Consider the following 17,668-nt stretch of genomic DNA (forward strand, 5'->3'; position numbering starts at 1 on the left):
TCACGGGGAGAACGTACAAACTCCGTACAGACGGCGCCCGTAGTCGGGATCGAACCCAGGTGTCCGGCGCTGCATTCGCTGCAAGGCAGCAACTCTACCGCTGCGCCACCGTGTCATCCTGGTGACCAGGAAGTACATTTAGATTTAAAGTAACGGAGAGACTGTTTTGAGGAAAGCACTCTTCAGTCAAAGAATGAAGAGGGATCTCAAACTCAATCTTTGAATCAGTGACAAAGGAAAAGACCCTCATTACATTTAAAAAGTATCTGTACAAACAATCGATGTACTATAACCCAAAAGGCTTTAGATCAAGAATTGGGAAACGCCAAGATTTTATTATTTTCCGGCTGGGCAGAGACAATGGGCCAATAGGCCATTTACTCTCATGTACAAACTCTATCACTTGATGAATTCTCAATATTACATCTATAAAAGCTAGATAACAAGAATCAAATCCACTTGGTCAACCAACAAAATCCCTTTCGTCTCTCACCTTCATCACAAAGAAACATGAAGAAAAAAACATTGACACAGCATTATGAATCCATTAAATGTATAAATCTGTTTGCAAAGCGAAAGTGACTAAATTAAATATCAGTTTTGTATTCAATGTTGAAAATATTTTATTGGCACACAACGCTCATTGTGCAAAGCCTTGATAATTTGTTATCTGCCAAAATAGCTTTGTTGAAAATATATTCTTTACAAATTTAATACTGGATAACTTACCTCGATTGTATTTCATTTCAGTATTGTCATCGGGCACTCACATGACTGCATCGTTCAAAGCTGCAAAACAAGTAACAAAAGAGGGATTTTCAATTTATTTCTAATAGATTAGGGTTCAATGTAATCTGCTTCCAGCATTCATTTTCGGGGGCATTCTATTAAATTGCAAAGAGTTTACTTTCCATTATTGTACATGGAATGATCCCCGTACAGAAACAGCTTCATAGTAAGCATGAGAAACTTTGCTTGGACAATGTTTGTGTAAGAATCTATCAGGAAAACCGTCGTGACATTAAACGCACAGACACGAAACGACAAATCACAACAGGTGATTTGAGGATTCAGGATATCTTTATTTGTCATCCAAAAAACAAGTTTTTTGGACAAAATTTAGTCACCCACTGGTTAAAGTTATCCAGTATTTAACCTAGTTCCCAACCGAAAAGAAGCAGAAATCCAGGAATATTCCCGTCCATCGTATTTAACGTTATTAGCGCAACCGTTTCCATCAATAATTTGCTGCAGGCATTATGTTTCCTGCGCTGTTCAATGATCCACCGATCAATTCAACATTTGGAAACAAGGGCCACGGAACAAACAATGTTCTGTTTTATAGGCAAAGGGGAATCAAGAGCCAGAGGATATGGGTTAAAGTAGGAGGAAGAAGATTTATTTGGAACCTGATGGGCAACTTTTTCCACTCAGAGGGTGATGGGTACACGAAACAAGCTGCCAGGAGAGGTAGTTGAGGCAGGAACCGGAAAAGCATTTGAAACAATTACATGGATAAGAAAGTTTACATTTTTTAAAGTTTAGTTTATTGTCACCTGTACCGAGGTACAGGTAAAAGCTTTTGTTGTGTGCTAATGAGTCAGTGGAAAGACAATACAAGCCAGCAATTCGCAGTGCACAGATATATGATTAATGGAATAATGTTTGGTGCAAGATAAAGCCAGTATAGTCCGATCAAAGATGGTCTGAGGGAGATGGAGGGCATCTACAACACACGATGCCTCAGAAAAGCCACCAGCATCCACAAAGACTCTTCACACCCCTGCAACAGTCTGTTCGAACTCCTTCCATCGGGCAGACGATACAAGGCCTTCTACGCCCGCAACTCCAGACTCAGGAACAGCTTCATCCCCAGGGCCATAGCTGCTATGAACCGGTCCTGCTGAGCCGGATGGCCACAACGCATAGATCAACTTGCACTTTACCCTGTCTAAAAACTGTTACAATTGTTTCGTTTCGTTGGGTTGCTGTTAATTACTTAAATTATTGCATCGTATGGGAGGCGCATTCCCAATTTCGTTGTACCCCTGGGTACAATGACAATAAAGATATATTGTATTGTATTGTATTGTATGAGGTAGATAGTAATGCAGGACTGCTCTCTAGTTGTTGGTAGGGTGGTTCAGTTGCCTGATAACAGCTGGGACGAAACTGTCCCTGAATCTGGAGGTGAGCGTTTTCACACTTCTATCCCTTTTGCCCGACGGGAGAGGGGTGTGACTCGTCCTTGATTACGCTGCTGGACCTTGCCGAGGCAACGCGAGGTCCAAATGGAGTGAATGGGAGGGAAGTTGGTTGGTGCGATGGTCTGGGCTGCGTCCACAATTCTCTGCAGTTTAGAGGGATGTGGGGCAAACAGGGCAAATGGGACTAGCTTCTTAAGGGGCATCTTACTCGACATGAACGAGTTGGGCCGAAGAACCTGCTTCCGTGCTGTACGACTATGAATCTAACATGACTCGGTGCTCAATGTCTTGCCTTTGAAGCAGAGTAGAAAGTTGAGGGCTGAAACTCTGTACAGACTTGGAGCCTTAAGTCTAGAAAGCATTACACTAAGGTAGTATCATCATGCTGGAGTTGTCAACTTCTGCTTGAAACATTAAACTGAGATTACATCCACTTTCCTAATCTGATGTAGAACAATCCTTGTTGAATGTAAATTGGTAGTTATATTTTCTCCTTTAGTACAATAACTCTTTGGTTGTGAAAATCTTTGGGACAACTTGAGCAATGCCAAACAAATGCATGTTCCTTTTATTAATATCTACAAAGCCTTTCATAACGTCAAAACATTCCAAAGTGCTTCATAAGAAATTTGCATCCAGCAAGGTAATATAGCGCTGATAAGAACACAAGACAGTGAAGCAGAATTAGACCATTCGGCCCATAGAGCCTACTCCATCTATTTTTCCCTCTCAACCCCATTCTCCTGCCCTCTGTGTAACCATTGCCACCCGTACTAATAAAGAACCAATCAATCTCCGCTTTAAAAATACTCAATGGCGTGGTCACCACTGCCATTTGTGGCAATGAATTCCACAGGTTCACCACCCTCTGGCTAAAGAAATTCCTCCTCGTCTCCTTTCTAATGGTATGCCCATTTCTTCTGAGTCTGTGCCTTCTGGTCCTAAACTCTCCTACTAGTGGAAACATCCTCTCCACATCCACTCTATCTAGGCCTTTCATTATCCCGTAGGTTTCAATGAGGTCCCCCCCATCATCCAATGACTACAGGCCCTGAGCCTTCAAACACACCTTACATGTAAAGCTAATCATCAGCGAGATCAATCTCGTCCTCCGCCAACACACCCTTCCTCAGATATGGGCCGCAAATTGCTCTGGATAATCCAAATGTGGCCTCACCAGCACCTTATAAAGCCTCAGCATTACATCTTTGATTGTATATGCTCACCCCCTCAAAATGAATGCTAACATTGCATTTGCCTTCCTTACCACTGACTCAACCTGCAATTTAACCTTCTGGTTAATCCTGTACTAGCACTCCCAAGTCCCTTTGCACATCAGACTCCTGAATCCTCTCCCCATTTAGAAAGTATTCCACGCCATTACTCCTTCTACCAAAGTGCATGACTGCACACTCTGCTACGCTGTATTCCATTGGCTATTTCTTTGCCCAAGCTGCACGACCTTCTGCAGACTGCCTGCTTCCTCAACACTACCTTCCCCTCCACCTACCTACCTTCGCATCATCTGCAAACCAGGCCAAAAAGCCAATTCCATCATCCAGACCATTGACGTATAACATGAAAAGTAGCGGACCCAACTCTGACCCCTGCAGAGCACCACTAGTTACCAGCACCCAACCTGAAATCCCCCTTTATTCCCACTCTTTGCCTTCTGCCACTCAGCTAACCTGCTATCCATGCTAGTCATTGCCTCTAATACCATGGACGTCCATCTTGTTTATCAGCCTCACGTGTGGCATTTTAAAGGCCTTCTGATAATCTAAGTAAACAATGTCCACTGACTCTCCTTTATCAATCCTGCTTGTTACCTCTTCATAAAACTGTCAGGCAATATCGCCATTTAAAATAATACTGCCTTTGGCCTATTTCATCATGTGCTTCAAGTACCTGAAAACCTCATCCTTAATAATAATGGACTCTAAAATGCTGCCAACCACAGAAGTCACACTAACTGGCCTATAATTTGCTTTCCTCTGGCAAGATGGAAAATTCCCCATGGATAGACCTTGCTCTGGATCAAAAAATGCTGTTTCACCCATCAAAGATGCTTCCCGAACTGCTGATTAGACTTTAGAGATACAGCACGGTAAAGGGCCCTTCGTCCTACCAAGTCAGCCTACCCGTAAGCTAACACTATCCTACACACTAAGGACAATTTACAATTTTACCAAAGCCAATTAACCTGCAAACTTGCACGTCTTTGGAGTGTGGGAAGAAACCCGAGCGCCCGGAGAAAACCCACATGGTCACGGGGAGAACGTACAACCTCTGTACAGACAGCACCCTTGGTCAGGATCGAACCAGAGTCTATGGCGCTGTAAGGCAGCAGCTCTGCGGCTAACCGATCGTGCCGCCCGACATTTGTACATTGCACACCACCTGCATTTTCTGCTACTGCACCAGGAGACTGGCTTACAGTGCCATTAATTGACCACCCCTTTGAAAATTCTCACGCAAACAAAAAAAAAAAACGCCGTAGTATCTCGTCAGCAGGCGATCCGCGGGACAAGGCTGGAAGCCTGTGACATTCCGACTCGCCAGTCAAGCGTGTTATCATTGACGCAAGACAGGAAGGTTTCAAACGCCAGAATCAACTTCGAGGAAGGAATTCTTGCTTCGGAAATGATCTTTGTTTACCCGTTGCACTTTTATTTTTAAAAAAGTTAACACCGATTCATGAAGATGTTTCAGCAGGCTCACATATAGCAGAAAGAAAGTTGGTGCTGCATGCACACTTGTCAACTTATCTTAACACGTTGAAACCCATCTCCTTCCTCTCCCCACTCAGATCCTGAAGCAGTGATCTTTACAAGCAGAGCACATCTGCCATGTTATTGTGCTCTGCTGAACATTCAATCTTTTAATTGGTTTCAACACTTTAATGTTTCCGCATCTTACTCGGTGATTGACAGGGGAACGCAGGGCTGTGCTAATTAAGGGGCTGTGCTTGCAGAACGTGGCAAACACATGCCAGGTATTCCCATCTTTGGGTTACCGACGAAATGTGCACAACCTTTTAATTAAACTCTGCCTTAATCAGTTGCGTATTTCACATTTCGCGAATGTTATGTTCCCAAAGGATTGCTTTACAACACACCAGTGCAGCCTACTTCAAATTTATTCTCGCAAACAGGGTTTCAGAATCAGAGTCCTTGAGGCGATTTCAACAGCATGCCCTACTTCCACTTTGACCTCGCCACCCTTGACCTTTGGCACCGTTCCCAAGATACCCGACGATGTGAACTCGAGGAACAGCATTTCATCGTCCAAGTTCTCAGGATTCAATAACGAATGCAATGATTTCAGTAAACATATTTGCATCAGATCATCCACTTCTGATGTAGACAAGGATACATAGACAATAGGTGCAGGAGTGGGCCATTCGGCCCTTCGAACCAGCACCACCATTTAATGTGATCATCCACAATCAGTAGCCCATTCCTGCCTTCTCCCCATACAATAGACAATAGGTGCAGGAGGAGGCCATTCGGCCCTTCGAGCCAGCACCGCCATTCAATGTGATCATGGCTGATCATTCTCAATCAGTACCCCGTTCCTGCCTTCTCCCCATACCCCCTGACTCCGCTATCCTTAAGAGCTCTATCCAGCTCTCTCTTGAATGCATTCAGAGAATTGGCCTCCACTACCTTCTGAGGAAGAGAATTCCACAAATTCACAACTCTCTGTGTGAAAAAGTTTTTCCTCATCTCAGTTCTAAATGGCCTGCCCCTTATTCTTAAACTGTGGCCCCTGGTTCTGGACTCCCCCAACATCGGGAACATGTTTCCTGCGTCTAGCCTGTCCAATCCCTTAATAACTGGCGGTCACTTAATGAAAGGGCAGTCACAGTGGAGCAGCGGTAGAGTTGCTGCCTTGCAGCAAATGCAGCGCCGGAGACCCGGGTTCGATCCCGACTAAGGGTGCTCTCTGTACGTACTTTGTATGTTCTCCCTACAACCTGCGTGGGTTTTCCCGAGATCTTCGGTTTCCTCCCACACTCCAAAGACGTACAGGTATGTAGGTTAAGTGTGCAGGCTTGGTTATAACCATTGTCAAGGATAGAGATGTAACAAATGTGCTAACGTTGTTTGTATTATCAGTGAAATGGGTAAGCCATTTGGGACTGAGATGAGGAGAAACTTTTTCATCCAGAGAGTTGTGAATCTGTGGAATTCGCTGCTTCAGAAGGCAGTGGAGGCCAATTCACTCGATGCGTTCAAAAGACAGATATAGCTCTTAGAGCTAACGAAATCAAGGGATATGGGGAGAAAGCAGGAACGGGGTACTGCTTCTGGATGATCAGCCACGGTCATATTGAATGGCGGTGCTGGCTCGAAGGGCCTACTCCTGCACCTATTTTCTATGTTTCTATGAAAAAGGAGAACATTGCATTTGACTTACTGAGAAGGTTATGGATTAGTGCAAAGAAGAAATGTATTACAGTCGGCGAGGAAGTTTGGCTGCATGAGTTATAATCCTCCAAATGTCACAAGCTCCATGGATAGCACTTGAAGATTGGCAGGAGGAAAGGAGAAGAAGAAAGGCTGAACAAAATAAACAACCCACCAGTTTAATCTGCGGCAAAATTGCTAAAATCCATCATCAGAAAAACAGAACATGGCCATTTGGAAGAACCACGAGAAAGGTGATTCATGCTTTCACTGAAACATTAGGATTGTACAATGAAACTTAGAGAATAATAAAAGGCATAGATAGAGTGAATGTGGAAAGCATGTTTCCACTGGTGGGAGAGTCGAGGACCAGAGGTCATAGCCTCAGAGTTAAAGGGTACTCTTTTAGAAAGGAGGAACTTCTTTTGTCAGAGGGAAGTTAATCTGTGGAGCTCGTTGGCACAGAGGGCTGCGGCGGCCAAGTCAGTGGATATTTTTAAGGCAGAGATAGACAAATTCTTGATCAGAACAAGTGTCAAGGGATATGGGGAGAAGACAGGAAAATGGGATTTGGAGGCAGAGATCAGCCATGATTGAATGGGGGAACTAGACTCAATGGGCCAAATGGCCTAATTCTACTCCGATAACTTATGAATCTTTTGACAATATTGCTTCAGTGTTTTGCAGAGGATTAATGATATTAAATATTATGCTTCTTTGAGACAGTTCACCCAAGGCTATTGGTTAAAACTGAGATGCGTGGAAAAGGCAGCAATGTTTAGATTTTAGATTTAGAGACACAGCGCAGAAACAGGCCCTTCGGCCCACCGGGTCCGCGCCGCCCAGCGATCCCCGCACACTAACACTATCCTACACCCACTAGGGTCAATTTATTTACATTTTGCCTAGCCAATTAACCTACAAACCTGTACGTCTTTGGAGTGCGGGAGGAAACCGAAGATCTCGGAGAAAACCCACGCAGGTCACGGGGAGAACGTACAAACTCCGTACGGACGGCGTCCTTAATCAGGATCGAACCCAAGTCTCCGGCGCTGCATTCGCTGTAAGGCAGCAACTCTACCGCAGCGCCACCGCGCCGCCCGAATGTTGAGGAAAATGGACGCACACAGACACAGAAAATGGGCAAAGAAACATCCTGATTACCACCACCACCATTCCTCCATCAGCTGATGAATCAGTTCAATGGCAATTTATCCTTATCCTTATTTTTATTTATAATGAATGTCTCTTGCTATCGACTTTGCTGCTGCAACACTGCAAATTTCCCCGGGGTGGAACAAATAAAGGAATATATTATTATTATAATTAATAGAACAATTAGCAAGGTCACTCAATGTGCCTTGATGAAGGAATTCAAATGTTCATTGCAAAGGCCACCTGGGTTCTCGCAGTACGGTCCGAATAGACAAAGTCCTTCGTGCCATAATGTAGAAACAAGGAACGGCAGACGCAGGTTAGTACACAAAGTTTGGAGTAACACAGCAGGTCAGGCAGCGTCTCCAATAGACAATAGACAATAGGTGCAGGGGGAGGCCATTTGGCCCTTCGAGCCAGCACCGCCATTCAATGTGATCATGGCTGATCATTCTCAATCAGTACCCCATTCCTGCCTTCTCCCCATACCCCCTGACTCCGCTATCCTTAAGAGCTCTATCTAGCTCTCTCTTGAATGCATTAAGGATAGCGGAGTGAGGGGGTATGGGGAGAAGGCAGGAACGGGGTACTGATTGAGAGTGATCAGCCATGATCGCATTGAATGGCGGTGCTGGCTCGAAGGGCTGAATGGCCTGCTCCTGCACCTATTGTCTATTGTCTATTGTCTAATTGGCCTCCACTGCCTTCTGAGGCAGAGAATTCCACAGATTCACAACTCTCTGACTGAAAACTTTTTTCCTCATCTCAGTTCTAAATGGCCTACCCCTTATTCTTAAACTGTGGCCCCTTGTTCTGGACTCCCCCAACATTGGGAACAAGTTTCCTGCCTCTAACGTGTCCATCCCCTTAATAATCTTATACGTTTCGATAAGATCTCCTCTCATCCTTCTAAATTCCAGTGTATACAAGCCTAGTCGCTCCAGTCTTTCAACATATGATAGTCCCGCCATTCCGCAGAAGAAGCAGCAAATAACATGGAAGGTAACAGATAGACGCAGGCAAGGAGGGGTTTGAGAGACAGATAGAGACAGAGACAGAGACAAATCGCACCCCGGCCGCTCCCTCTTCTCCCCTCTCCCATCGGGCAAAAGGTACAGAAGTGTGAAAACGCACACCTCCAGATTCAGGGACAGTTTCTTCCCAGCTGTTGTCAGGCAACTGAACCATCCTACCACAACCAGAGTGCAGTGTGCTGAACTACTATCTACCTCTTTGATGTCCCTCAGACCATCTTTGAACGGACTTTGCTGGCTTTACCTTATACTGAACATTATTCCCTTATCATGTATCTGTACACTGTAAATGGATCAATTGTAATCATGTATTGTCTTTCTGCTGACTGGTTAGAACGCAGCAAAAAGCTTTTCACTGTTCCTCAGTACACGTGTTAATAAATTAAACTAAACTAACCAAAAGGTGAACTCACCAATTTCCATCTACAAACACCTGGCATCCTCCCAACAACTTCCACTCTTTCCTCCCTCTAACTGAGTCTTGGGTTCAAAAGTACAAGGATCAGATAAATTGGTCCAATAACTATTAATTGGACCCAACTGTGGCTCGTTTGTCCGTGGCTGAGACCTTAAAGTGGACATGTCACCACAATGTGGAGGCCAAGTCAATGGATATTTTGAAGGCAGAGATGGTTAGATTCTTATAAGAAAATAACTGCAGATGCTGGTACAAATCTTTATTCACAAAATGCTGGAGTAACTCAGCAGGTCAGGCAACATCTCGGGAGAGAAGGAATGGGCGACGTTTCGGGTCGAGACCCTTCTTCAGACTGAAGAAGGGTCTCGACCCGAAACGTCGCCCATTCCTTCTCTCCCGAAATGCTGCCTGACCTGCTGAGTTACTCCAGCATTTTGTGAATAAATAGTTAGATTCTTGATCAGTAGGGGTGTCAGGAGTTCTGGGGAGAAGGCAGGAGAATGGGGTTCGGAGGGAGAGATAGATCAGCCGTGATGGAATAACGGAGTGGACTTGATGGGCTTGAATGGCCTAATTCTGCTCCGATCACCTATGAACTTATGATTACTTAAGACGGACACAAAAAGCTGGAGTAACTCGGCGGGTCAGGCAGCATCTCTGGAGAGAAGGAATCGGTGACGTTTAGGGTCGGGACCCTTCTACAGACCCTGGAAGAAGGGCCCCGACCCAAAACAAAACCTATCCATGCTCTCCAGAGATGGTGCCTGACCCACGGAGTTACTTCTTCACTTTGCGTCACTTTAACTTTGCTTCCCTTTCCACGGGCGCCGGGAGTTCCCAGCACTTTATATCTTTCCGCGCTAAACCGAGCACATGTATGCAGACATGCTAAATGCTGCCACGTTACCACGCCAACAGTCTACCTGCGGCTGATGCGTGCACTGGTAAAAATGACCACCGCTCAGTCCAAAGGAAGACAAAGGCCAATGTCACAATTAGGACAATTCTCCATCATGGTGTGTAGCACGGCAGGCTGGTTAAATGGAAACAAGACTCAGAGCAGATCCATCTGGACAAAACTGGATCAGCATGAACCATGAACTGCATCAGCAATATATTACACTGGAGAGTTGTGCATTGAGGCCAGTCATAAGGTCATACTGTCATAAGGAATTAGGCCATTCGGCCCATCAAGTCTATTCCATTCAATCATGGCTGATCTATCCCTCCCATTCTCCTGCCTTCTCCCCATAACCTCTCACAGCTGTACTAATCAAAAATCTATCCACCTCTCCCTTAAAAATATCCACTGACGGCCTCCACAGCCTTCTGTGGCAAAGAATTCCACAGATTCACCACCTTCTGACGAAATAAATTTCTCCTCATCTCCTTCCTAAAAGAATGTCCTTTAATTCTGAGGCTATGACCTCTAGTCCTAGACTTTCCCACTTGTGGAGACATCCTCTCCACATCCACTCTATCCAAGCCTTTCACTATTCTGCATGTCTCAATGAGGTCCCCCCTCATTCTTCTAAACTCTTCTAAACTCCTGCAGTGTCAAAAAACGCTCGTCATAGGTTAGTTAACCTACTCATTCCTGGGATCATTCTTGTAAACCTCCTCTGGAGCCAGCACATCCTTCCTCAGATATGGTGCTCAAAACTGCTCACAATATTCCAAATGCGGCCTTACCAGCGCCTTATGGAGCCTCAACATTACATCTCTGTTTTTGTACACAAGCCCTCTTGAAGCACTGGTAGAAATGGCCGCCGCTCACAAGCCCAAGTCCATCACACAGACCAGGCTCCCCACCGATGAACCCATCCACACTTCACCCTGCTTCAGGACAACTGCCAACATAATCTTAGAACTTTCCCACCACAGTTATTCCTTCTTCTCCCGGCTCCCGTCAGGCACAAGATACCGAAGCTTGAAAGCGCGCCACCAGTGGCAGGAACAGCGTCTTCCTCTTTGTTCCCAGGCTTCTGGACGGTCCTCCATAAGCTAGGATATTGACCGATTCTTCTCCACCCCAATATAATGAACGGTTAAGCTTGCATATACTTTAAGGTGAGAGGGGAAAGACTTCAAAGAGACCTGCAGGGCAACTTTTTCACACAGGTAGATGTGTTAAGTGAAGAAGTGGTAGGGTGGGTACAACTACGTTTAAAAAAGTCATTTGGTGGGTACATGGATAAATATCATGTGTGATTATATTGTTTTATTTTTGATACAATGATTTCGTACTATTTAACTTTCACAACTGTATGGTCAATCTGTTGTAATGACCGGAAAAATAAATAAACAAATACTTAAAATGAATAAATAAACAGATAGACAGACAGACAGACAGGCAGGCAGACAGACAGACAGACAGAGACAGACAGACAGACAGACAGACAGACAGACAGACAGATAGACAGATAGATAGATAGATAGATAGATAGATAGATAGATAGATAGATAGATAGATAGATAGATAGATAGATAGATAGATAGATAGATAGATAGATAGATAGATAGATAGATAGATAGATAGATAGATAGATAGATAATGATAATAATAAAATGTTCAGAAGGATCTGAGCCTAATGCAGCTAAATTGGACTAGCTCAGTTAGACAATATGGTCGGAATGGACAAACTGGGCCAAAGGGCCTGTTTCCATGCTGTACTGTTCTAAGTTCTAGGTTCAAAGAGTACAATATTTAACAAACAGAGTTCAGAAGAATGAGGGGGGACCTCATTGAAACATACAGAATAGTGAAAGGCCTGGATAGAGTGGATGTGGAGAGGACGTGGCCCGAGATCTTCGGTTTCCTCCCACACCACAGACGTACAGGTTTGTAGATTAATTAGGTTGGGTATAGTGTAAAGATTGTCCCTAGTGTGTGGGGTGGTGTTAGTGTGCGGGGATTGCTGATCGGTGTGGACTCGAAGGGCCTGTTTCCGCGCTGTCTCTCTAAACTAAACTAAAGTGTACGCCATCCCATCTGCGGAATACATCACTGGATCTTCAATGTCACCAGGTCTAAACAGAGATTTTCTTTTAGAGATACAGCTCCAGCTCGGAAACAGGCCCTTCGGCCCACCGGGTCTGCGCCGACCAGCGATCACCCCGTACACTAGCACTATCCTACACACGAGGGACAATTTACAATCTTTACCAAAGCAAATTAACCTTCAAAGTTTTCCCCTCTTTGGAGCGTGGGAGGAAACCGGAGCACACGGGGGAAAACCCACGCGGGTCACCGGCAGAATGAACAAACTCCACGTGGACAAGCACCCGCAGTCAGGATGGTACCAGGGTCACCGGCGCCGTGAGGCAGCAACTCTACCGCTACGCCACTGTGCCGCCCTTTTAATACTGGGACTCCAACAGGACTGAAGGAGTACCTTCAGAAGATGAACGACAGCAGATCGAGGAGTTGCTCGTCATCATCCTCTCCAGGGACCGGCAATAGGTGTTGGCCTTGCCAGCAATGCCCAGGTTTAAAGGTAGGGAGTTTGTGCATTATTTAATGAATAAATAATTATCCAGCAGGTATTGGTGGCACGAGCCGCAGGGTGTTGCATGTGCCTAGTGCCCTTGCTATTGAGGGCGTGCAGCGTAGGTTTACTAGGTTAATTCCCGGAATGGCGGGACTGTCATATGTTGAAATGCTGGAACGACTAGGCTTGTATACACTGGAATTTAGAAGGACGAGAGGGGATCTTATCGAAACGTATAAGATTATTAAGGGATTGGACACGTTGGAGGCAGGAAACATGTTCCCAATGTTGGGGGAGTCCAGAACAAGGGGCCACAGTTTAAGAATAAGGGGTAGGCCATTTAGAACTGAGATGAGGGAAAACTTTTTCAGTCAGAGAGTTGTGAATCTGTGGAATTCTCTGCCTCAGAAGGCAGTGGAGGCCAATTCTCTGAATGCATTCAAGAGAGAGCTAGATAGAGCTCTTAACGATAGCGGAGTCAGGGGGTATGGGGAGAAGGCAGGAACGGGGTACTGATTGAGAATGATCAGCCATGATCACATTGAATGGCGGTGCTGGCTCGAAGGGCCGAATGGCCTCCTCCTGCACCTATTGTCTATTGTATATTGTATAAATCCAGATGCCGCTGGCCAGCAATTTTTTTGCGAAAAAGGGGGAGCCGAGTGTGTAAGCCTCCCCCTGCCACTGCATTATCAAGACTCTCGCAGTGCCTCCTCGTGCCAACACACGGCAACTGGGACCACTTTCAGTCCCAGGCTAAACTGCGCGGGTTATCTCGGAGGAACTCTGGCCCCCAGAGAGGCGACGCGCCCTGACGTCCACCAACCCGGTCCCAGCTAGGGGTCAAATGGCACCCCGCTGCCTTGTGGGTAATGTTCAGGAGAGCCAAAGGCACTGGAGCCGGAGTCCCTGGAGACGGCGGTCGGCTGATCCCTCGTGCGTCCGCCTTCCGGCAACTTCTGCAACCGAGTAGGCCCCAGACGTAGCCTTTCCCCTGGCATCAGCCTGTCAGGCCGAGAGGGGAATGCAGATGCTGGGCACGTGTGTATTCCCATTTACCTGCCCAGGCTCAGCGGCCAAATCAAACGGAGAGGACACATCATCCATCCTTGCTGGTCACAGAGGAGGAGAAGACCAAGCAGCGCCATCACCTCCCGCAGATGGAGGGATGCCAACCAATTATCCAGCACCAGTAATAATTAATATAAGAAGATAACTGCAGATGCAGGTACAAATCGAAGGTTTTTATTCACAAAATGCTGGAGTAACTCAGCAGGTCAGGCAGCATCTCGGGAGAGAAGGAATGGGTGACGTTTCGGGACGAGACCCTTCTTCCGACCAGTAATAATTATATTGGTCACCCTCTCGTGCGGAGAGTCAACATTAGGACCTGGCTGCATTTATAAACAGAAGAAAATAACAGTGGTAATGATGGTAATTTATTTTTTTAAATCAACACTAGAGACCAGTCAGCCTGATCTCGACCATCAAGGGATATCTGCTGGAAACCATTATCACGGCAGTAATAGCAGGTCTTTTAGAAAATCATAAGGCAATTATGCAGAGTCAACAAGGTTTTATGCAAGGGAAATAGTCATTGAAAAGTTTACTGGACTTTGTTGTGGAAGCAGCAAAGACATTGAATAAAAGAGATCCGTTGGTGCATGCAATTGGATTTTCAGAAGGCTTTGAGTTTAGTGTAGTTTAGTTTAGGGATACAGCGTGGAAACAGGCCCTTTGGCCCACCGATTCATAGAAACATAGAAACATAGAAAATAGGTGCAGGAGTAGGCCATTCGGCCCTTCGATATGATCATGGCTGATCATCCAGTTCAGTAACCTGTACCTGCCTTCTCTCCATACCCCCTGATCCCTTTAGCCACAAGGGCCACATCTAACTCCCTCTTAAATATAGCCAATGAACTGGCCTCAACTACCTTCTGTGGCAGAGAATTCCACAGACTCACCACTCTCTGTGTGAAGAAATGTTTTCTCATCTCGGTCCTAAAAGACTTCCCCCTTATCCTTAAGCTGTGACCCCTGGTTCTGGACTTACCCAACATCGGGAACAATCTTCGCGCATCTAGCCTCTGGAGGAAATACGTCCAGGTATTCTAAATTCCTTAAGAATTTTATATGTTTCTGTAAGATCCCCCCTCAGTCTTCTAAATTCCAGCGAGTACATGCCGAGTCTATCCAGTCTTTCTTCATATGAAAGTCCTGCCATCCCAGGGATCAATCTGGTGAACCTTCTCTGTACTCCCTCTAAGGCTAGAATGTCTTTCCTCAGATTAGACTGAGGATTCCACGCCGACCAGCGATCCTCGCACACTTGCACTATCCCACACACATGAGGGACAATTTTCAATTTACATGGGGAGAACATACAAACTCTGGACAGGCGGCACCCTTAGTCCGGATCGAACCCGGGGTCTGGCGCTGCAAGCCATCAACTCTTCCACTGTGCCACTGTTGCCGTTCGCGGCCTGCGATATCCCCTTCTGCCGTTTCCACCATATGCTCTCATGCTTTGTCCACAAATGGCCCTGCAGCCAGCCTGTTGCTGGAGACAATGCACAAGAAATGACTGTGCCACCATGCAGTTCACCACTACCAGAGTCATAGAATCATGGAGAGATACAGTGTGGAAACAGGTCCTTCGGCCCAACACGGGCGGCACGGTGGCGCAGCGGTAGAGTTGCTGCTTTACAGCGAATGCAGCGCCGGAGACTCAGGTTCCATCCTGACTACGGGTGCTGTACTGTACGGAGTTTGTACGTTCTCCCCGTGACCTGCGTGGGTTTTTTCCGAGATCTTCGGATTCCTCCCACACTCCACAGACGTACAGGTATGTAGGTTAATTGGCTGGGCAAAATGTAAAAATTGTCCCTAGTGGGTGCAGGATAGTGTTAATGTGCGGGGATCGCTGGGCGGCGTGTAAACTTTTGTTGCGTGCTAACCAGTCAGCGGAAAGACAATACACGACTACATTCTAGTCATTTACAGTGTGTAGATACATGATAAGGGAATAACGTTTAGTTCAAGGTAAAGCCACGAAAATCCAATCAAAGATAATCCAAGGGTCTCCAATGAGGCAGATAGTAGTTCAGATCTGCTCTCTGGTTGTGGTAGATTACTCATTTCACAAGTTCACAAGTTATAGGAGCTGAATTAGGCCATTCGGCCCATCGAGTCCACTCCGCCGTTCAATCATGGCCGATCTCTGCCTCCTAATCCCATTTCCCTGCCTTCTCCCCTTAACCCTTATTCACCCATTGCCAGATAACAGCTGGGAAGAAACGGTCCCTGATTCTGGAGGTGTGCGTTTTCACACTTCTATACCTTTTGCCCGATAGGAGAGGGGAGAATAGGGAGTGGCGAATCGCCCTTGATTATGCTGCTGGCGTTGCCGAGGTATAAATGGAGTCAATGGAAGGGAGGTCGGTTTGTGCGATAGTCTGGGCTGCGTCCACAATTCTCTGCAATTTCTTGCGGTCTTGGATGAAGCTGTCCCCAAACCAAACTGTGATGCATCCCGATAAAGAGTGCTGCTGTAAGAAGTTGGTGAGAGTTGTTGGGGACATGTCGAACCTTCTCAGCCTTCTAAGGAAGCATTCACAGTCTGTACATTTTGGCAGAAGATATCTGGGCTGGCTGCCAGCTTGCTGGTCAACACCTTAATTCCAGGATGGCAGCAGTTCTCTAATTGGATCACCAGCACCACAACTTCAAGATCGTTATGTGTAATCACAAGGAACTGCGCAAGTTGGTTTACATACAAAAGGCACAAGTGGTGGAGTAACTCAGCAGGTCAGGCAGCATCCCCGGTGAACACGGATAGGTGACATTTTGGGTTCAGTCCGAAGGAGGGTCACGACCCGAAACAGTCACCTGTCCATGTTCTCCAGTGACGCTGCCTCACCTGCTGAGTTATTCCAGCACATTGTGCCTTTGTTTCCAAGACAGTTACGTTCATATCTTCATAGGTTGCAGGAGCAATAGACAATAGACAATAGACAATAGACAATAGACAATAGGTGCAGGAGTAGGCCATTCAGCCCTTCGAGCCAGCACCGCCATTCAATGCGATCATGGCTGATCACTCTCAATCAGTACCCCGTTCCTGCCTTCTCCCCATACCCCCTCACTCCGCTATCCTTAAGAGCTCTATCCAGCTCTCTCTTGAAAGCATCCAACGAACTGGCCTCCACTGCCTTCTGAGGCAGAGAATTCCACACCTTCACCACCCTCTGACTGAAAAAGTTCTTCCTCATCTCCGTTCTAAATGGCCTACCCCTTATTCTCAAACTGTGGCCCCTTGTTCTGGACTCCCCCAACATTGGGAACATGTTATCTGCCTCTAATGTGTCCAATCCCCTAATTATCTTATATGTTTCAATAAGATCCCCCCTCATCCTTCTAAATTCCAGTGTATACAAGCCCAATCGCTCCAGCCTTTCAACATACGACAGTCCCGCCATTCCGGGAATTAACCTAGTGAACCTACGCTGCACGCCCTCCATAGCAAGAACATCCTTCCTCAAATTTGGAGACCAAAACTGCACACAGTACTCCAGGTGCGGTCTCACCAGGGCCCGGTACAACTGTAGAAGGACCTCTTTGCTCCTATACTCAACTCCTCTTGTTACGAAGGCCAACATTCCATTGGCTTTCTTCACTGCCTGCTGAACCTGCATGCTTCCTTTCATTGACTGATGCACTAGGACACCCAGATCTCGTTGAACTCCCCCTCCTCCTAACTTGACACCATTCAGATAATAATCTGCCTTTCTATTCTTACTTCCAAAGTGAATAACCTCACACTTATCTACATTAAACTGCATCTGCCATGTATCCGCCCACTCACACAACCTGTCCAAGTCACCCTGCAGCCTTATTGCATCTTCCTCACAATTCACACTACCCCCCAACTTAGTATCATCTGCAAATT

At 46.1% G+C, this 17,668-nt stretch overlaps 1 protein-coding gene across 1 annotated transcript in view; it reads right to left on the reverse strand.

The window, feature by feature from the left end:
* pcdh15b (protocadherin-related 15b) overlaps positions 1-17,668 on the reverse strand; it is a 1,128,636-nt gene that overhangs the window by 715,391 nt on the left and 395,577 nt on the right. Inside the window, exon 3 of the mRNA XM_078413191.1 lies at positions 730-789. The gene's annotated coding sequence lies outside the window, so the exon portion shown is untranslated. The remainder of the gene's footprint in view (positions 1-729; positions 790-17,668) is intronic.

Source organism: Rhinoraja longicauda, chromosome 16, assembly GCF_053455715.1.
Source record: "Rhinoraja longicauda isolate Sanriku21f chromosome 16, sRhiLon1.1, whole genome shotgun sequence".
Taxonomy (NCBI): Eukaryota; Metazoa; Chordata; class Chondrichthyes; order Rajiformes; family Arhynchobatidae; genus Rhinoraja; species Rhinoraja longicauda.